The sequence below is a fragment of the Protopterus annectens genome, chromosome 14.part0 (genome assembly GCF_019279795.1).
Source record: "Protopterus annectens isolate FY-2018-M chromosome 14.part0, PAN1.0, whole genome shotgun sequence".
NCBI classification, from domain to species: Eukaryota; Metazoa; Chordata; order Ceratodontiformes; family Protopteridae; genus Protopterus; species Protopterus annectens.
The window spans coordinates 943126051-943149970 of NC_056748.1; the positions used below are offsets into that span (position 1 = coordinate 943126051).

At 36.3% G+C, this 23920-nt stretch overlaps 1 long non-coding RNA gene across 1 annotated transcript in view; it reads right to left on the reverse strand.

Annotated features, from left to right (window-relative positions):
* Positions 1-1057: 1057 nt before the first annotated feature.
* The window catches only part of LOC122788819, a 77818-nt gene continuing 54955 nt past the window's right edge, over positions 1058-23920 (reverse strand). Inside the window, exon 3 of the long non-coding RNA XR_006362743.1 lies at positions 1058-2121. This is a non-coding gene — a long non-coding RNA (uncharacterized LOC122788819). The remainder of the gene's footprint in view (positions 2122-23920) is intronic.

Here is a 23920-nt window from a genome sequence, read left to right on the forward strand (position 1 = left end):
AAAACAAAATGTGAACCAGTTATGGCACTTGCTAACATGGATTTATTTGTTTGAATTTCTACTTTCATTTTATTGCTCATTGGAAAGTCACGCACCTTTTTGGACTGAGTTATGGCACTTTGTCGACTGGTTAACATAGTAAATTATTGCATCTATATGGCTTCTTATTGAAATGCCATCACTCAAAATTATGAGTACTGACACACCAAAAAAGGAGAGAGAGAGAGAGATCAGAAAGTGTAAATCTTGACCATCACTCTTCTCCTTTAAACTTTTTTTTGCCAGTGGGCAACGCCCCCCTAGACTTATATATACTAACTCCAAGATTGCCATACTTCAGGGAAAAGGAAATATTCCAGGAAATGGCCTTCTGAGACTTAGTATATAAAAGTCATTTTTTTGGCTATTTAGTCTCCATGTTTCAGGACATACTGTAGAGCAGCCCACCATTTCAGATGTTTATCCATTCGAATACAAAAGTCTTACAGCAATTGCACAGTATTTACCAGTTAAAACAAGGTATTTTCAACATAATTTCATTATTATGATTACTGTACACAATAATTTGTACAACACATTGACCTTAGCATTTTAAAGGTCTCCTTTTTAAAACATTTTTTTTATTTTTTAGATTATGAGTAGTCTGCCAACAAAATGCTGTATGGTCAGAATTCTTCTTCAGATTACCACCTGTAATATCAAGCTGCACTATGTTGATGACATTTAAAAAAAACACTTAATGGAATTACATAATATTGAGTGGTGAAGTGTAACATTATTAAAGTTGTTTTTGTTAAGTATATTCAGCACTGGAGTGGTGATGCGCTGTTAATGAAAGTTACACATCATTGTCAGTAGATTATTATATGTTTGGTACAGCCTACAGAAAAAAAAACTCCATTATTATGAATGATAGCTGAAGGCATTGCCCCATCTGTTGAACATGGGTTCATTTGGAATTCACCAATCCTCATTATATTTTATATATATATATATATATATATATATATATATATATATATATATATATAGTGTGTGTGTGTGTGTGTGTGTGTGTAGTAGTGAATGTAGGACAAAGCCTAGCAATGCCTTAAGTATTAGGCCATTTGCACTGCACATATTTAGCATTTTTGTCACAGTACTCCAAACCTCTGAAGTAGAAAAACACTGCCATGTCTTGTGGGGACTATTCCCTACCTCTGAACTAAACATGTACTCACTGTGTAGTCATCCTATGTTGGAGCAGGTCTCATAACTGGCATGTGGTGTAATCCGTTTACAGTTTTGTACTTGGGAAGGGTTTGCACACACAAACACAGTGCCTTACATACACATGTGCACACACAGTGCATGTGTTTGAATGTATGCACATGTGTATGTGTGCTTCAGTACCCAAGGGAGTATCTGATGCTGGTAGCACAACATATTTAATGGGCTATATTTTTTGTGTCATCCTAGACAATGGTTTATAGGGAGGAGAAAATAAATCATACACCTTACTCTCAAGAATAAAGACGTATATGGAACAAACAAGTCACTCACATTAATTAGTACCATAGGAAACAATGAATTTCTATTTTTGGTGTAATATCTGAACCAGGTCTGTTCTGTTATGAACCCAGTGTAGCATTCCAGTCTCCAGGTAATATGTAGTCATGTCTACCAAAGGATGACAATACATTAAATAGATGGCACAGGAAGAATGAATTTCACCATAAGGACCATATGCTGATACCAAACCTAACAATTTAATTAATTCTTATATTCTGCATAACAAACCTCTCCTTTTGGTTTTCTTTGTACGGCACTATTTCAAATGGAAACCTTTTCATGGCCAGGATTGTTACACCATTTGTATTATGTTAATTTTCTGTAGCAAATATATTCTGAAGCCTTTTCCATTTATAACCATCAAACTGTGTGACTAATACATGAGTTTTCCATATTAAGTAAATGTTAACATCCATTTGGAATAATAAACATCAGAAAGGTTTCATTGTTTGAGGAGCCTTGATACCATGGAGATTCGATGAGTCACACTATTTGTTCTTTTATTTTCTCCAATTTTTGATCAGTATGACCAACCTCTTTTGTGCCATGCAGCAGTCTTCATGATTGAACCTGAAAATGCATAGGATTTGTCAATATAAAATACTTCATGAGGTTATACAACTTTGAGTTTACTTTTATAATAAAACTAATTTTAAAGAGGACATTGTCCACACAATATATGCTCCTTGCATAGCCCAATACCTCTGGGTCTAACCCCATAGACTCCTACAATGACAAGTATTAAAGACCTATAAGCTAATAATTCTGTCAACCTCAAAAATCAATTGAAATATTTACAAGACTCCAAAAATTAGGAAAAAGTAAAGGACTTTCAACCATCATGCCGTGCTTGACAAGAACTGGCTGTGAAGGGTAGTTCTGCTACACTAGTCTGCCCTGATTATAAATAAAAACACATATGAACAAATGAGGTGGCTCTCTAATCAGGTGCCAGATTTTCACTTAGGTGCCAAATTCATTATTTATAGACACATATTACCACGGTTAAAGTACTTCAGTTGTATTCAGCTACTTGTTCAGTAATACACAGTGAAACAAAGGAGTACAGTTTGAAAAATTAGTTTAAGCCATGCATTTCTACATACTTTGTAAATCTAAATATTTAAATGCATTTGTGTAATATACATCATAAAGATGTCCTTATTCCATTCATATTTTTCATCTGTATCTAGGCATATCAAACAGAGAGAATCTTGTTAACACTATGTAAATATCTTGCTATTCTGTCAGTGACTATGTTGTCATTAAGAGATCAGAACAATAATCAACTCAAAACACTAGGCATTTCATACTCCAATGTGGACCTTTCCTTACTATTCTAAAAGATACAGAGACTATTTTCTTGGTGCATAGTAATCAGATTAATCAGTGTGCTGGGTCAGATCATGTTTTAGTTATACGCAGCACTTTCTTCAAGCAATGCAAATAGATGACTTACATTTGCTAGGGTGTCATCATTGACATGCTAACACTCTTGCACTGTATGTTAAAAGAATGGTATTAAAAAAACTAAACCAGGGAATTATACTTTGTCACCATGGCTAAGGCACCATTAGGTGCTACAGACATCTAATTCTCCTCAACTATTAACCATGAATCGAGTTTTAGTGTTAAGTACTGATTCTACTGTCAATCTGTGTGTTCCTCATAGTTCTGCTTGTGCCTTTGCATGCATTTTTGGTTATACCAGTCACTGAATTTCAATGTAGGAAATTCCTTCTCCACATTCCTTCAGGCATTCATAGTCAGCGTACATATGTATAAGACTCTTGCATTAGGAGATGTACTCAGCTATGATATATTTTTCAGCACAAACAAAATAAATGTATAATGACTGGCCTGCTTGTTTCTTTTTATCAGCCAAGCCACTTCCATTAAAGCTGCAGACCAAGCTAACTCAACCTAATGCTTATAACAGTTAACACTTAATTAGCAGAGTGGACAGCAGCTTCACTGATCCTTGACTAGATTATATCTATAGAATATACTTAATTATAATAATCAAAACCTATGGAACTTCACTCATCCAATGGTAAGGAGAAAGGAAGCTTGCCCCCCCCCCCAAATCTGTCATCAGATCTCTCTTTGGATTGAAGATATTTTAAATAAAATCGAATAATTAAATGAATAAATAACAAAATAGAAGTTTAGCTATTTACAATATTGACAAAGATGCACATTTGTAATATTCAACACGTATAATGTAATTTTAGTCAAATTCAACACCAAATGGAAAAGAAGGGAAGTGGGGGAAAAACATCCAAGGTTTAGATTTCTGTAATTTTAGTTCTCATTCATGGTGTCTATCTATTGAACTTTTGACCAAAGATTAGAAGCACAGTCTTGATTAATTATCTTAACTTTGTGACTTCATAACTTTTTTGATCTTGCTCTCTTCAAGAGAATTAAGGAATCATTAAATTATGGTGGAACCAAACTATTGCAATTTCTAGTAATTATCTGTCTAGCTATGATGAGAATAATAGTCCATTAAATATATAAATGGTCTTTGTTGACAAATTGAGGAACTGGAGTATCAAACATTACAGTATTATCAGATGATGATAATACTACTCCACTGTAAAGCTTGTAATTATGTTTATCTTTTGCCAATATTCTTTTCATTTAACACATTCTTAAAAATTCTGCTTCTAGTTTGCTTTAATTTTTATCGTTTTGTCTTACATCTGCAATAACAGTGAGGTGTAAAGAAAGCCCTATGTAAGAACATCCATGCATACATTTCCAAATAGCAGACTACAGAAGAACTTATTTTAACATTAAGAGTTTAGATTCACTAAACCTGTCTTCTCCTTCTCCTCATTAACAAATATTTCCATAACATATCAATTTTTTCTTTATAATATAGAATATGTTTGTATGGATCCCCTTTCAAATCCCAAATCCCAGAATGCTGAACTCCAGAATCTTGAGATGAGAATGTCAAAGGCTTACAATCATGAATGGCCAATCATTCTCAGGGAAAGGAAACACTTGTCCAGCTTATGAAAATATGCCCATTTCCCCACTGTAGTGTGATCCTGGAGTTGGTATATATAGTTAAGGGGAGTGTGAGGGTGTAGCCCTCACCTAGGTGTTTTTTTACATAGGCCGGTGTGTTGTACTTACCTGATGGACAAATGTTTCCTTTCCCTGTGATAGATCATCCATTTGTGATTGTAAACTTTCAGCATTCTCGTCTCGAGATTCTGGCATCCAGCGTTCTGGGATTCAAGATTTGAAAGGTAATCTGTTTGTATATATCAAATAGTAGAGTTAAATAAGACTTGTTATTGTAGACAACCTGACATAAGTAGGCTAATTTGGGTATAACATTAGTTCATAGGTTCAAAGGATGATACTAGGCTTTTGGCCCGGAGGCCCTTATAAGCCTAGCCAAGAATTTTGCCCATGTTCCACAAAGTTATACCAACCAACAAAGTCTTTAGCATTACATTCAAATATCTTCAGGAGATTAGAGTTGATTATATTTCTCATAGTAAGAAAAAATACTAACAATTTTGACCAAGTATTAAGATCTAGGTGAGACAACATAAATATTTTAAAGTCATAGTTTAAATTGTATGTATACATAATTTATTCACAAACCAATCAACCAAAGTGAATTTCCATTATACTGGACAAGGCTTTGGAGATTTTTTTTTTTAATAATTAAAAATATTTCTTCCTTAAACCATTTTCCGTAATCATTATTTTGGTTCAACAGGCTGGAATTTTAGAAGTTAATGCCATTTTTTAGGATTAATTGAAACTTCAAGTTACAAAGAATTATAATTGGAGAGGTAACCAGACGTTAACTTAAAATTTTTAATTTTAGATCTTGAATTAGTCATGTCTGACTTTGTAACCAAATAGTAAATTCATGATCTTGAATTAGTCATGTCTGACTTTGTAACCAAATAGTAAATTCATGAGTTTGCCATGAAATATTTAGGTATGTAATATGTTTATCTGTAATCAGGCTGTGAAAAATGTTGCCTAGACTTGGGCAGTCAAACACCTTCTCTTTGATACAGCACAACACTAATCCCATCTTTAAAAAAATAACCACATGCTTCATGAAAAAGTAAGTTAATCTGTCAGCCTACAAAAGACTGACCACTGTTTTAGAATATTGGATCATGTATAAATCAGTTCCCATATCACAGTGGCTTACATGCATAAGATGACACAAATATCCCTCGTCTACACCTAGGTGAGCTGCACAGTACATCTCACCAACATGCTATCTACTTTCCCAACCCAAGGACATGCATCAGTAATGTGAACCAAGCGGCTAGGTTTCTAGATATATTATGCAATAAATCTATTTATATGCATGAGTCGCCCAAATGCTCAAAATCAATGTTCAGAAGAGAAACCAAAATTTAATACTACATCATATTTAAAATATTAAACTAGCACCAATGTGTGCTTTCCAGGCAAAATCCATCTTGAAAAATAAATAACTGAGACTCACATCTGTACACTGTTCACAGCATGCAGTGTACAGCATCTACCACCAGACAAACTACCCATTCATGGAAAACTGCCAAGACTAACATACCTATAAAATCATAAAATTTATATCATTTGGAATAATTACAAATTAGAATGTTGTCTATGACCACTCTTGTCCACTAAATGAAAATGCAGAAATAGCACAGTCACCATGCTCAGATACCACCAGATTTCACAAAAAAAGCACCAATCAAAAATGCCCTCCTCCAACTTCAACTTCCCCAACAAATAAACTATGACATCAGAAACTGCCATCCCTGGCATTGCTCAGAACCATTTCAAAGCAATGACACTTCAAAATATCCAGAATCATCCCATCATAAATCACTCTGCTGAAGTCTAATGCCCAATAAAATCAGGTAAAAGAGGCATCAAAATGTCCACATATCTGCATAGCCAGAATATCTTAACTTTACATTAATTTTATTATACTATTCCTAATTAAGTCAGAAAATGAAGACATTTTTCTTTATTGGGTAACAAGCTTTATTTATAGAAATGCTGAATTGAAGAACAGATTGGAAACAAAGAGATAAAGGATTCATCTATACTTTTGTTACCATGAAGATGTTAATAAAAAGCAAGACACATACTTACCCGGCCAAATGTTTATTAATTGTATTGGTGAAAACTGCAGCAACTAAACCTGATTTGTTTTGTTAAATTATATTAATGTACAATCAGTATACTTCATATTACTCAGCCTGTCAAAATATAAGGTATAAAATCACTACTCTAAGCACCATATTCTAAAGGATGGAAAAACTGACAGACAGCTTTAATAGATCTCTACCTATAACACATCAGAAAATGCCATCCTTGGGAATGTTCAGAACCTGAGCAAATCAACACTTCAAAATTTCTAGAATCATCCCATCATAAATCCCTCAACTAAAGTCTAATAGGAATCTGGCAGAGCAATGCCCATTATAAACATGTTCAGAAATTAACTTATGTTGTACTATGTTCCCTTAAATTAAAAGCAGATCTCTTCAGTGAGTGTAAACTGTGTGTATCAGTGAAATAAGATGTATTTGAACTATAATATGGCAAATAGTACTGTTATTTAAAAAGAAAAAAAGGTAATAGCAGGATAACGTAATTACAAATAGCGTTATCTAACATTCTATCATACCAAAGAAAGGCAACATTCAGACTTATCAAAACTACAGTTGAAATACCTCTTGGAAAATGTAAGCTATTTATATCATATAAATTACTTTCATTTGTAGTGAGAAAATACATCATTAAATAATAACAAAAACATTTTCAAATGAGTATTAAGAAAGTGACATCTAAAACATTGTCAAGTATAATGTAACATCACTTCCTCTCTAATATTTATGAAAACAAACTGTTCAAGGAACAAGAATATAAAGAAGAATTTTGAGTGGGAAGTCAATCATATGTAACTGAATAGAATATGGTTAAATAGTGACAGAGATTTTCATTTACATCTCAACTTCACATGTGATACTTCTGTAACTCACAAGAAAAGCTGTTATTTATTGCTTACACTTACAGTGGGAAACATATACTCTCAAATGAAGTAAGAATATTTTTAAAAAAAAGTTTTGATATAAAAAAATAAAATTACTGATACGTGCCTTAATATATCTTCAGTTAAATCATCCTTAAAGCTATTGGGAAGTATGTTATTAATCTTGTGATAGTTACCAAGTTAAACCTGTATTACTAAAGCAGATAAAGGCACTTAACTCTTTTCAATGCTTTGGCTTTAATAATTCAATTAATTAGAAAGAGAAGGAAAGCTTCTTATTTATCCCACTCCTTTTTCTCCCCATCTTCAACAATTCTGATAGGAAATCAGTTATGAGAAAGCTCATTGAAGTATAGGCTACAGACAGATAAACACAGCCACGTCTTTTCACTTGAAGTAGAAATTTATGAACTATTAGTTTTTTGTTTCTTAGATGTTACTCTGTTTATTCCATTTTCTGCTAGTAACTTTTTCATTTTGTTTTTGAAAAATCCATAAGAATTTGAGAATGCAGTAACTCATTGTTGAATATGAGGTTTCTGGCTTCCTTTACATTATTAAATGTTCTCTAACTTGAATGATGAAATATTCAGAGTCTGGTGGGATACAAAAGATAAGCATTAATGCTGTTTTGTTTGAGAGATTTTATAACTGTCTAACATTATCTGCATTTTTCTAGAGTTTTAGAAGCAGAGTCATTGTTGAATCTTACCAAATGTTGTCCTTTTCCTATAGAAGAATTAGACCAAGCAGTTTTCAGTGTCTAGAAAGGACATACCTTTTGGTACACTGGTTATTGGTGAATTAGAACTTGGAGAATATGCTCACCTACAGTTCTATGAGCTCTTTCTATTCCACATGACATACCTTCTTCAAGATTAAGTATTTAAGGTAACTAGTTAGTAAGAAATGCAACAGTGTCATTTCCCTCTGATTTTTCAGTCACACTCAAAATTCTCAAATTGTACCTTCTTTCTCTGCTCTTCAGGTCATCAACTTTACATAACAACCATTTATTTTCTTTAATGAGAAGTTAATTTTGTATTTCTTCCTCTTTCATTATTCCATCTAAATAATTTAAAGCTGTGTCTGTTCCTTTTATTTTAGAATTTTGAGATACAGTCATGTTTCTTAATATGTTAGTTTTGTTCAAGCTATGTCCCTGTAGCTTATCAAGTTTTAATGTGTGTTCCTGTAAGGATAAGACTTTATGAAATCCTTTTTTTGTAAACATGTCTTCTGTATTAACCTTGTTGATGCTCATTTGTAATACATTCCACAGGAAGTAATTCTGGGAGTGAAGTTTGACAGGAAATTACTACCTCTTGTGAGACATTTGTAGATAAAACATGACAGGCATGAAATCGTTATTCCTCCAGTGAGTTTTACCTTGATATACTGTCAGAATTCCTGCTAAAACATTGGCGTTTTAGAGCTCATTACAGACACTGCTATGGATCCAGAGCCCCCATTAAATCTCTCTGAAATGAATTAGTTGGTAATAAAGGATAAAAGCAGAATATGTACTAACATATTAACAAGAGAATGTTAACAGCCTTGCAGGAAAGTATGAAGCTACAACCTTGTCTTATAGCAAAGAAAAAGTATTAATTCTTTGATATCTGTGCTTTAATTGCATAATTTCTTATGAACAGCACCCTATTGGAAGTCAGAAACAAAATGCTGAGTGACAAAAAGCTGAAAAAGACTGAAAATCTGGAGGAGTGAATCTCGAAAATCACTCTATTCCTTAAAACTTTTTTTGGGGGGACAAGCCCCCTTCCTGCCAAACTTATAACTTGGGGGAAAAGGGAATATTCCCAGAAATGGCATCTCAGACTTAGAATATGCAAGTCTGTTGTTTCGACCATCAGTATTCATGTTTCGGGACACTGTGATAAATTTCCTAACTTCTTGGATACCCAAACCTTAAACCTGCCAGAAGCATTATCCTTTGGGATTGAGAGCACACAGATCTTTAACCACAGTCCATTCAACCAGTAAACACATCCATCCTAATCCATTATTGTAAAATTCTTCTCTACTCAAGGCAAAGACCTTGTTTTAAAAACTGCCTAGTCTCTTGTTCTACTGAAAATAGAGGAGTAAATCATCAGATTTAATAATGACTTTTCATCCCTTGTAATGTCCAAAAGAAAAGCATGTGTCCCGTTAATAAAATCATTGAAGGAGGGAACTAAAGCACAGCTCATTTTCCTGCAAGAATAAAATTGTCTACCAGAAGGAAGGAAAACTTTTGACACCCTTGAAGCCTCCACATTTGTCTAAAAAAGAACCTTTTAAGTCAACCTGAACCCATGGATCCATCAGTGAATTTAAAAATACAAGCATCAAAGAATGAATGGACAACTAAGGAAAAAAGAAATCTAGAGGCAAGTGAACAGTTAATTTTTCTTTTCCTCCGAGATTAATTTTCCTTTTAATTAGTGTGGAACCACTCAGAGAAGGTAATGTAACTTTCTTTTTTCCCTGTTATTTTGCTTACAATAATGATAACTTTTCAAACAAATATACATTATTTAACCAGTTCTAAAGGTTTAAGACTCATTAAGAAACAACACTCTATTACAACATACTACATTCTTTTCATACACATCATTATTGAAATATAGAATTACTCCTGTACAAATAGTCTAATATCGCCTTACATATACCTTTCCCATTATCTTAGTGTCAATAATGCAGCACTTAAATATATTAGATATAAAGGGAATGCTTAAAATGTTATATTTAGATATTTTAAGAGTATTCTTATTTGTATTAATAACTTATGCACCTGTTTCACTCAGACTTTTAGAAATGTTTCTATTAGCTAATATGACTAAACTTTCTGTATAATTAATGTTTGATTATCTTGCCACTTCACATTTTAATGCCTAAAAATGACTTTTTACACTGCTTATGGCTTGTTTATATCATCTGTGAGTATTTTGTGCTTAAAGTCTTCACTTCATCATAAAATGCCCACCTACTCACTTTAGTAGTTTTGACAAATTTTATGGCAAGCTCAAGCTTCTAACAGCTTCAGATTGCTCCCTTACTTCTGAACAACTTGCAATGTCTTTCAGGAAGTAGGCGTGACCTTTGAACCTGTTTTTCTTCACTGAACGCCAACAGCCAATTGGATTCAGACATTTGAATAGCTTTTTTGCTTATTTAAGAACTGTTTTAATTAAAGAATCTGTAAGTACTTATTTTATTTAATAATAATGATTTAAACTGTAATGTGTAAATATTTAAAGAAATATAAATTGCTCGTTTCTGGCAGAGAGTTTTAAATGCAATTTTACTTAGCTTAAACAGCTCAATATACCTGTATTTATTTAGATTAGTTAATAATTGAGATTAGTCAACCCATTCCAAATAGTTTGTTTAGTTAAAGAATTTTAGTATGTTATACAGAAGTTTATGTTTTATAAACAATGTATGAACTGACTCTTCCTTTTTGTATGTTTCTAGTGCATAGTTTCCCTTCTGCTTGCTATTATTCTGCAGTGGCTAAGAGTTGTCACTAGATGTCATGAGAGGGTTAGTTTGTGGCTTCTATGAGAACCATGGTAAGCCTGGATTTAGCTTTTCCATGCATCAGGTTGCTGAACTATATAGTTTTATTGTTTTTAAATTCAGTGTTTTTGTACTGTCCATAACAACTTCAGGCATGATATTTAACAAAATGAACTTAGGAAAACACTATTCAATTTTATTGACAGTAGCATTCTCTATTAAACTAACAGCATTCAACATTTTATCTTTAAATGTCAATGTACTGAACCACCCCATGAAAAGGAGAAGTGTTAACAAATATTTACCTTTACATAAAGCTGATAGTGTTTCTACAGGAATGCCACGTAAACAAATCAGCATTTAAAGATTAAAGTGTGAACTTATCAAAACTGTATAATCATAAGAGAAGAGGTGTTTTAATCTTATGCAAAAAAAAAAAAAAAAAACAGTAGGAATACCAGAAATAGTAGATTCATATTCAAGCAATTTGCACTAATTGTACTAAGACGGGATAAAAAGAAGTATACTTTTATTAATACCTACTGGATATCTGATATTGGTACAAAAATTTTGAAAAAGCATTTTGGATGCTATAACATCAAATCTAGAGGTGAAATACTATTAGCAGGTGATTTCAATTATATCTTGTCCCCCACTGATACTACAAGCTCTAAGCCCTTCAAGATATCACCAATAGCTAAGTACTGAACGATTACATAAAAGACAGAAACCTAATTGACAATAATTGCATAAAAGCACTGTCTTCCTTAAATTATTCTTACTATTCTTACAGGACTGGCATGCAGACCATCATACATAAAGTTTTAGTAACTAGTTCCTTACTATCAAAAATAGACAATGTAGTGTTGATATCATGCTCTATGCCTGATCATAACGCTGTCACCTTCAATATAACCCTTTACACTGATTTATTAAAATTTTGCCAGAGATTACCATATTATTTAGTAAAAGTAAAATGTTTTAAAGAATGGTTTCTAAACAAACCAAAACATTACACGGATTTCAATAATAATATTCCAGATATGATCCTATGGGACACTCTAAAGGTGGTCTTATATGCAAAGTCAAACGTTGGTACATAAACAGAAGAAAAGAATGGGATGGGATAAAAACTAGGAGACATGCAAAAAGAAACTGACAAGCTAAAACTTGCAAAATGATAAATCTGCACTAACCAATATATGTAATTGAATAATCAATATTAAGATATCATGCAACACAAAATCTATAAATCCAGAAAAAAATCATATTGCAATCATACTCAGTCAATCCTAAGAGCCTACACAAGATTACAATTAGATATAAACATCTAAATGAGAAAAAAAAAAATCAAAGAAATTATATGCACTAAAATGACCAGACTATTAGAGTCACAGACTTAAAAAGTGTTTTATTATGTTTCAAGAAGCACTATGGGAATACTAACAGTAATAAACCACCTACAAATTACAATAAAAGCATAGACAGCTTCCTAACTGACAGTATCCAGAAGTTATCTAAGCATTACAGAAACAATAAACTCTCTCTTTCAAAGAAGTGAAAACAAATACAAAATCTCAAGACAAATAATGCACTGGGACTAGAATGTCTAATCCCGAACTTTTATAAACTGTTGCCTGATAATATATTGAAAATTTTACTTAACACGTTCCAGGAAGTCAAAACCACAACTGTCAAACATCCTCATGGAAATATTCTATTAAACCTCCCATTTTTAAACCTAATAAAGAACCCAGCCTATGTGCATCATATAGACCAATATCCTTACTGAACATAGACTAAGATATTTATGTTTATTCTAGCAGATAGATTAAATAACATACTCCTGTAATTAATTAATGGAGACCAAACTGGCTTCTTTAAATGCATAAAGGTACAAGATAATGTAATTAGACAACTTCTCTTTTGGCTGTTGCCATTAGGGGTCGCCACAGCGGGTCATCTGTTTCCATTTCTTCCTGTCCTCTGCATATTGCTCTGTCACGCCAACCACCTGCATGTCCTCTCTCACTACATCCATAAACCTTATCTTAGGCCTTCCTCTTTTCCTCTTACCTGGCAGCTCCATCCTTAGCATCCTTTTCCCAATATACCCAGCATCCCTCCTCAGCACGTCCAAACCAATGCAATCTTGCCTCTCTGACATTGTCTCCAAACCATCCAACCTGAGCTGACCCTCTAATATGTTGTTGTTGTTGTCTTTCGGCTTTCCCCGGTTAGGGGTCACCACAGCAGAACTCCGGTCTGCTAATGATTGGCAGTAGATTTTGATGAACGCCGAGGTGCCAGCTCGATGTTCAACCTTCAGCGAAGGCACGCCCATTTACGCATGTTTTTCAAATGCCCACCCAACCTTGGGGGAGGACATGCAGACTCCACATAGAAGGCACTCCTTGCACTCCAACCTAGAATCGAACGGGAGAACCTCTTACTGTGAGGCAACAATGCTACCGCTGCACCACCATGGCATCTTAAGCCGACCCTCTAATATACCAATTCCTAATCCTGTCCCTCCTTGTCACACCCAGTGTAACTCTTAACATCTTTAACTCTGCCACTTCCAGCTCTGACTCCTGCCTTTTTGTCAATGCCACCATCTCCAACCCATACAACATAGCTGGTCTCACTACCCTCTTATAGACCTTCCCCTTTCACTCTTACTGGTACCAGTCTGTCACAAATCACTTCTGACACCCTTCTCCACCCATTCCACCCTGCCTGTACTCTCCTTCACCTCTCTTACACACTCACCATTACTCTTTACTGCTGATCCCAAGTACTTAAACTTATCCACCTTCACCAACTCTACTCCCTGCATCCTCACCATTCCTCTTTCCTCCCTCTCATTCACACACACATATTCTGTCTTAGTCCTGCTGACCTTCATTCCTCTCCTCTCTAGAGCATATCTCCACCTCTCCAGGGTCTCCTCAACCTGGTCCCTACTCTCACTACAGATCACAATGTCATCTGTAAACATCATAGTCCATGGGGCCTCCTGTCTGATCTCGTCTGTCAACCTGTCCATCACCATTGCAAATAAGACAGGGCTCAGAGCTGATCCTTGATGGAATCCTACCTCCACCTTAAACACATCTCTCACTCCCACTACAGACTTCATCACTGTCACACTACCCTCGTACATATCCTGTAACACTCTTACATACTTCTCTGCCACTCTTGACTTCCTCATACAATACCACAACTCCTCTCTAGGCACCTATCGTATGCTTTCTCCAAGTCCACAAAGACACAATGCAACTCCTTCTGACCTTCTCTATATTTCTCTATCAACACTCTCAGAGCAAACATCACATCTGTAGTGCTCTTTTCTGGCATGAAGCCATACTGCTGATCACTAATCATCACCTCCATTCTTAACCTAGCTTCCACTACTCTTTCCCATAACTTCAAGCTGTGACTGAGCAGTGTTATCCCTATGTATTTACTACAGCTCTGCACATCACCCTTATTCTTAAAAATAGGTACCAAAACACTTTTTCTCCACTCCTCAGGCATCCTCTGTCTTTCCAAGATTTCATTAAACAATCTGGTTAAAAACTCCACTGCCATTTCTCCTAAGCACCTCCATGCTTCCACAGGTATGTCATCTGGACCAACAGCCTTTCCGTTCTTCATCCTCTTCATAGCTGTCCTTACTTTCTCCTTGCTAATCCACTGCACTTCATGATTCACTATCCGCACATCATCCAACCTTCTCTCTGTCTCTCATTTTCTTCATCAGCCCCTCAAAGTACTCTTTCTATCTGCTCAACACACTCTCCTCACTTGTGACTATGTTTCCCTTACTATCCTTTATCACCCTTACCTGCTGCACATCTTTCCCAGCTCGGTCCCTCTGTCTAGCCAATCGGTACAGGTCCTTTTCTCCCTCTTTAGTGTCCAACCTTTTATACAGCTCTCCATATGCCTTATGCTTAGCCTTCGCCACCTCTCTTTTTGCCATGCTCCTCATCTCCTTATACTCCTGTCTACTTTCATCTCTCTGATAATCCCACTTCTTCTTTGCTTCTTTACAAGATAATGTAATTAGACTACTTTCCTTAATAGACAGTGAATAAAAAAAGAATGAGCTATCCATATTAAGCCTTGACATAGATCAGGCTTTGTGACCACTGAATGGTGCACAGTGACTGTTATCCCACACCACAAAGGGGGAGTCACCACAGACCCCAGGAACTACCGCCCCCATTACCCTGACGAGCCTGGTCTGCAAGGCCATGAAATGTATCATCATAGAATTTATAAAGAAAGACATTGGTAATCTCCAAACTCTGGACCCCACTCAGTTCGGGTTTGTAAAAGGTAGATCAGGTCTCCTAAACCTGATGGACTTCTTTGAAGCAGTCATCAAAACCATAGATGAGGGTAAGGTGGTTTACACAGCCTATCTAAATCTCGCCAAGGCTTTCAACACCATCCCCCACTCTGGAATTATAGATAAACTCACTAAACTAGATATAAATCCCTATGTCACAAGATGGGTTGCCAACTAGCTCACTGACAGAACCCACACTGTGAAAGTAGCAGACTCCAAATCCAACTTCAGACTAGTGACAAGTGGAGTACCACAGGGTTCAGTCCTGGGTCCTCTCCTGTTTGGTATCTACTTCTCTGAAGTACAGGCTAACACAGAAGGTCTTTGGCTAATGAAGTTCACAGATGGCTGCAAACTAGGAGCCATAATCGAAACTCCTATTGATGTGGACATCCTACAAAAGGCTTCAGTGAGACAGATGCCTGGTGTCAAACCCATGGCCTCAAGCTCAATGCCAAAAAGTGAATTGTCATCCACTTTGGTAAAACCTCTGTACCCATGAACTACCACATAGGCGGTAGTCTACTTATCACCAAAAGTATGATGAGACCTTGGGACACAGGTGGATAGTAGTCTCTCCTTTGATAATCACATCGTCACAGTAGTCGGGAAATCCTTCTATGTGGCACACTTCTTCACAAAAGGTTTCTCATCTGGGAAAAAAGAGGTCATTGTTTCCCTCTACTTGTCACTCATTAGACCCAGTATATAATTTCCCTTTTGGTATGTACCTCACAAGACATCTACAACAACTGGAAAGGCCACAGAAATACCTCACAAAGAGGATTACCAGCCTCAAATAGATGCCCTACGCAGACCGTCTCAAAAAACTCCAGCTTTACTCCGTTGCATATCTCCTACTCAGAGGCGATCTCTGACTAACATACAAAGCCTATGTCAAACCCAGAGCTGTTGGACATGCTCCACTTGAAATCCCAATCCCTCTGAGCTACAAGCTCTTGGGACCTAAACCTTGTCACCACAACAAACAGAACATGCTGGAGGGTTAGATTCCTGTCCCAGAGACTTCCCATACTCTGGAACAAACTACCTACCTATATCAAACAAAGCTCCTCATTAGAAAAATCTTGATGATTGGATGGGAAATAGGAAATTCTCCCCGGGGATCACTTCTGTGGCTCTGCTCGACAGGGGCAGAGGAAAATAATTTTCCTGGGTGGCGAAAGCCAGGGTGCTTTTTGGCTAGACATATAGGCCCTAGAGCCAATAGTCTAGTACCTACATATGAACCTATGAACCTATAAAGTTTTTGATTCTTTAAGTTGGCCATACCTATTTAAAGTTTTAAAAACTTTGTTACATTAATTTAAAGACTTTATGAAAATTCAATTTATTCTGTAAAGACTGGATCTTATCTGGTCCTTTTGGGATTTCAAAGGGTATTAAGGGCAAGGATGTCCAGTTGCTCCACTACTTTTTGCCCTTGCCATGGAACCTCTTGCAGATTGCATTAGGAATAATGAGAATGTTAAAGGATATAAAGTATCACATGAACTACCCCCTAGGATACAACTGTTTGCTGGCAACCTATTAATAACTCCTAATGATGATATTGAAAACTGAATAGATAACCTGTTGAACAATCTAGATTTTTCTTTACAAATATCTGGATTAAAATTTAACCACAATAAAACTCAGGCATTTCTAATAAACAAGAATGTTACTACAAAACTGAAATCAAGTAGAGATATACAATGGGAGGGCACATATATTAAATATTTAGATGTTCTTATTGAATCTAATTATAAAATAAAATCACTCACAGCTAAGTGTCAACATCTTATAAATTCAATTAAAAGTTTAATAGATATCTGGAATAGACTGTTTTTTCACATTTGAAGACAGACTAACCTTAATTAAAATGATATTACCCAAATTTTGTTAGCCAAGCCTTAATACTCCCCCTCCCATTAAAAACTAAAAAGAAATTACTCAAGTTCCTTTGGTACCCTAAATAAAAACAAGAATTTCACTTCTTTGGCACACTTCAAGCTGGGAGGAGGGGGTATAGGATTTCCAGACATTGATTTTTATCTAAATTCTGCAACTATCAGTGCAGTGTTGCTTTGGAATAATACTTCTTATACATCATATTGGAAACCATGAAAGTTTACTATTGAATAATAACATTTTTCAAATACATAGATGGATATGGATCTTGAAAATATATATTCAAGGCATGAAACTGAAAATTGTTCTTAGACCTCTTACAAGCCAAATTTTATTATTGTTCAAAAGGCTTATGTTTTCCAATCAACTAATGAAAAAACTTATTTTCCTAACTGATTTCACAAATGAGTGCTTGATATATTTTGATACCCAGAAAATGCTAGAGTTTAAGAGGGGTGATTTACTATATTGGAATCATTTCCTTTCAGCTAATAAAATAAACTCTGGAGACTGATTGCTAGATATAGTTTAAAGAATTGTGATTGGTTAGACATCCAAACCTGTAAGGAATTCATACATACCAAGCTCATATCTTCTCTAGAGGCATAACACACCAAAAGTCTTAGATTTCATCTTAACCGTTATTAATGGCATACTTAATACATATTACATATCTATAATCTATAAAATCTCAGAAATGATTTTGGTAAAATAGATATTTCTTTTGGGAATTATTCTACTAAAGTAAATAGACAATAATTCTCAACAAAGGATAAAAAAAACTTTGTTTAGAGTCAATGAAAGGGTCATATAGTCCCTGTATTGGCAAGTAAATACATGGAAATTCTTGCACAAATGTTTTCTGATACTACAAACATTAGCTATAATATATAAGAAAGATGAAGTAAAATGCTGGAGATGTGAACTTCTTGATGCTGACTGGATACATATGGTTAATTGTAAAGTAATCTCTCCATTTTGGAGAGATTTTAGGTATTTTTGTAAAGCTTTATGGAATGACAACTGTTTAATTTCTGATTGTCTTATTCTTTTCAATATTCCTGTTCTAGAAGTCATCTCTAAAAAACAAATATTTTTACTGTGGTCAACTTTTTCCATAACAAGTTACCATTGTAACTAAGAAATGGAAATCTCAATCTACTCCAGTTTTTAAAATTTAATTTGCTCACCTAGCTAAGTCTGTTTGCAATAATGAGATTGCTTCAATAAAAATGAGAACAAACACAACCCACCCTTTAATTGCTTTGAAGAAATTGTTTAACCTCTTAGAAGAATACTAAGTGTTTTTCCTATGTATACTATTTTTTGTGGACACTGTATATAGTTCCATTTGTTCTATTCCTATTATATTATTAAGTTATTGTTTTATAAAATGAATAAAAACATCTTTAAGTAAAAAAAAATGCTGAAACTTCAAGACCAGTTTATTTATCCTGAACACATACTAATCAATAATATCACAACCAGTGCAGTAGACACCATATATTGTAGCTGGACTAGTCACTCTGTTATCTATTTAACTTCATTATCATCAGATTTGAAAACCAATCAGGTAGGTCAGCACAGGTCTGTTGAGTCAAATAATGTTACTTTGTACATAACTTTATAACTCAAGGATGCATATTATCAGTTAAAAAAATCAGATAATACCCCCCACCATTATGTGTCACCCTGACATGCTGTTCTAAGTGGTGATGATAATACCCTCCCACTGTCACACAACAGACCTCATCCAGTGATGATGGAATCCTCCATTATGTGCCACCCTGACATGCACTTTCAAGTGGTGACCCCCACTGAGTCACCCTGACATGCAATTTCAAGTGATAATACCCCCCATTATCTGTCGCCCATTGGACCTCATCAAGAGGTGATGATAATACCCAACCAATATGTCTCTCCATTGAACCTCAAAGTAGTGATAAATACCCCATTATGTGTCACCCTGACATGCACTTTCAAGTGATGAAGAGAATACTGCCCATTATGTGTTCCCCATCAGACCTTATCAAGAGGTGATGATTATACCACACATTATGTATCACCCTGATATGCACTTTCAAGTTGTGATGAAAATACCCTCATTGTGTCATGCTGACATGCACTTTCAAATGGTAATAATACCCCCATTATGTGTCATCCATAGGACCTCTTTATGTAGTGATGATAATAGCCCCCCCATTATGTGTCTCACCGACGTACTTTCAGGTGGTAATGATAATACCCCCCATTATGTGTCACCCATCAGACCACATGATGTGGTCACAATACCCCTACATTATGTATCACCCTGATATGCACTCTTTGGTAGTGGTGATAATACCCTCCCATTATATCACATCGGGTTTCATCATTTGGTGATAATACCCCCAACTATGTCATAACAATCAGACCTCATCATTTGGTAATATAGCACCCATTATGTCGCCCTCACATGAACTTTCAGGTGGTTATGATAATACCCATCATTGTGTAACCCTGATGTGCACTTTCAAGTGGTGGTGATCATGCCCGCCCATTTTGTGTTACCCATTGGACCTCATCATATGATGAAAATACCCACACATTGTGTGTCATCTTGACATGAACTTTTGGGTTGTGATGATAATACCCTGCTATTATGTATGACCCATCAGACCTCATGTGGTGAGGATAATACCCCCCATGATGTGTAACCCATTGGACCTCATGTGGTGATAATACCCACATTATATGTTACCCTGACATGCACTTGCAGGTAGTGATGATAATTCCCCCCATTATGTGGCAACCTGACAGCACTTTCAGGTGGTGATAACAATAGCCCCTATTATGCATCACTCTGATATGCATTGAGGTGGGGATAATACCCCCAATTATGTGTCACCCTGACATGAACTTTGAGGTAGTGATGATACTACCCCCCATTATGTCACCCATCGGACCTCATCATGTGGTGATAATAGCCCCCACCATGTGTAACCCATTGGACCTCATTATGTGGTGATAATACCCCCTATGATGTGTCACCCTGACATGCACTGTCAGATGGTGATGATAATACCCCCATTATGTGCCACCTTTTGGACCTCATCAAGTGGTGATGATGCCCCCCATTGTGTCACCCATGAGACCTTATCATGTGGTGATAATACCCCCCATTATGTGTTACCCTGACATACACTTTCAGGTGGTGGTGATAACCCCCATTATGTGTCATCCTGACATACAGTTTCAAGTGGTGATAATACCCCCGTCCAGTATCTGTCACCCTATGTACTTTCAGTTGGTGATGATACCACTCATTATGTGTCAATGACATGCACTTTCAGGTGGTGATGATAATACCCCCCATTTTCTGTCATAATGACATGCACTTTCAGGTGGAGATGATAGTACTCTATTATGTCGCCCACTGGACCCCAATTTTGTGGTAATAATAATCTCCCATTGTGTGCAACCCTGACATGCACTTTCAGGTTATGAAAATAGTACCTCCCATTATGTGTCACCCATCAGACATCATATGGTGATAATATCCCCATTATATGTCACCCTCATATGCACTTTCAGGTGGTGAAGATAATATCCCCCATTGTGTGTCATCCTGACGTGCACTTTCGGGTGGTAAGGATAGAACACTCCAATATATGTCACCCATCAGACCTCATCATGTGGTGATAATACCTTCCACATTGTGTCACCCTGATGTGCAGTTAAAGTGGTGGTGATACTACCGCATTATGTGTCACCCTGACATGCACTTTCATGTGCTGATGATAATACCCCCCATGATGTGCCACCCTGGTATGCACATTCAAGTGGGGATAATCTCATTAAGTGTCATCCACTGGACCACATCATGTGAGGATAATACCCCCACTGTCACCCATCAAACCTCACCGTGTGGTGATGAAAATACTGCCCCACTATCACCCATCAGACCTCACCATGTGGTGATGAAAATACCCCCCCCCATTATGTCACACATCAAACCTCACCATGTGGTGATGAAAAGTGTCACCCATCAGACTTCAGCATGTGGTGATGACAATACCCCCGCATAATGTGTCATCCATCAGACCTCACAATGTGGTGAGGAAAATACTCTCCATGAAGGCTGCCAGCCTAGCTAGATAGAATTTTGTAAATAATTCTATGTCACTGTAAATATTAATGTAATCCACAGGCTTGTTCTACAAATGTAAAGAGAACTATATGTTATGATTAAACTATATGTTGTACTGAGCTTCAAAAATGTAACCACAGTGCACTCTGCTGGAAGAAAACTGATAAGTCAAGCACTGTATGACTGTTTGATCTCAAGCTCATAGACAGGATGTCTGGGCCAGGAAATTCTTTCTATTGTCTTGATTTAAGAGATAATTACTATGGTTTTACAAGTATAACATATTTTATTGCTGTGGCTTTCTGGACAGGTGCAGCTTAGTAAAATGTGTAAAATTTGAGTTCCTGTTAGACTGTGAACTAAAGAAGTGATAAAAATGATGTAATGTAAAATGACTCAGCAGTACTGGGTGTTTATTAATTTAAGACTTTCTCAGAGAGACAGGTTAGAGCATTTTGGATTTTGTCTGAACCTGAACACATCAACTCACCAGCACTCTGCCTTTGCTCTGTAAATAATATATTTATTTAGAACAGTGATTTCTTTTAGAGATAGATAGAAATAGCCAGATTAGTCCAGCTGTTTTCTATATTTATTTCAGACTATTCTACAGTATTATTTTAAAGCATTTTCCTGTGATTTCTGAACTCTGTAATGTAATTGTGTTGCAGTAATAAGATTTGTCTTGTGGTTTTATTAATTATTATTAAATATTTTTAAACCTTTCAACTGTGGTTGTTTTGTGTAGAGATAATTTAAGCTCTTAGCATATATTGCATGTATTCGGAGATACTATCCTAGCCACTCCAATAGCTTTAGCCGTGGGTCACACTTACTATTTGGATAACAGTGATATTACACAGTGAAATTTGTCACCATTTGAGAAGGGCCTTATAAGTAGTTGATATTAGTGGTTGGTGGCATTGATTTCTACCTTATAGTCTGGAGAGAAGGGAGCATAGCTGGAGAACCTGTGCCAGCCATACCCAGGAGTGTCTGTGCATTTGTATATAACTCATATCTCAAAGCTACTTGGGCAAGGACATGAAGCACTGGTTGGACAGAGAGGGTGCTGGAGGTTTTAACTTGACCACTAGGCTGAGATCTAGAGACTACAGCTGTGCCATGCCAGTGAGGAGTTTCATTGGGGATCTGGAGAGAAAGGGAGAAACCATCCCCAGACAGTATGTGATCTCTGTGTGCTCTTAAGGAAAATTGTGCTTTAATGTGTGTGTACTTGTTATCCTTCCCAATGTGCATACCCCTCACTGGTGCTAGTGGTGAGGATTGAGGCTTCTTGATTACTGGGCCAGTGCATGGGTGTCACCCCCCATTATGTCACCAATCAGACCTCACCATGCGATGATGAATATACCTCCCCAGTATGTGTCACCCATCAGACCTCACCATGTGTTGATGAAAAGAACCCCCCATTATGTCACTTGTCAGACCTCACCATGTGGTGATGAAAATACCCTATGTGTCATCCATCAGACATCACGTGGTGATAACACCCCCCATTATGCATCACCCTAACATGCACTTTCAGGTGATCATAATACCCCCCTAATATTGTGTCACTCTGATTTGCACTTTCAGGTGGTGATATTAATGCCCCACTTATGTGTCATCCATTGAACCACATATGGTGATAATACCCCCATTATGTGTCACACATCAGACAATCATGTGGAGATAACAAAACCTGACAATTAGGTGTCATCCTGACATGCACTTTCAGGTGGTGACTATAATACCCCCATTATGTGTCACTCTGACCTGCTCTTTCAGATGGTGATGATAATACACACCATTATGTGATTCCCATTGGCACTCATCATGCAGTGGTTGTACCTTCCATTGTGTCACCCCAACATGCAGTTTCAGGTGGTGGTGATAATAACCCCCCATTGTGGTTCACCCATTAGGCCTCATTATGTTGTGAAGATTATACTCCATTGTGTCACCCATCGATCTTCATCATGTGGGGATGATAATAGCCCCCTATTATGGGTCACCCTGACATGGAGTTTAAGGTAGGGATAATACTACCCTTATGTGTCACCCATCAGACATCATGTGATGATAATACCCCCCAATATGTTTCCATGGCATGAACTTTCAGATGGTAATAATAATACATCCATTATGTGTTACGCATCGGACCTCATACTTTGGTGATATTACCCCCCCATTATGTCACTCATCAGACCTCACCATGTGGTGGTGATAATACCCCCCACTATGTGTCATCCTGACATGTGCTTTCAGGCAGTTGATAATACCCCTAATTTTGTGTCACCCTGATATGCACTTGCTGCTGATAATATCCACTGTTATGTGTCAGACATCATACCTCATCATGCAGTTTTAATATCCCCATTGCGTCACCCTCTCATGC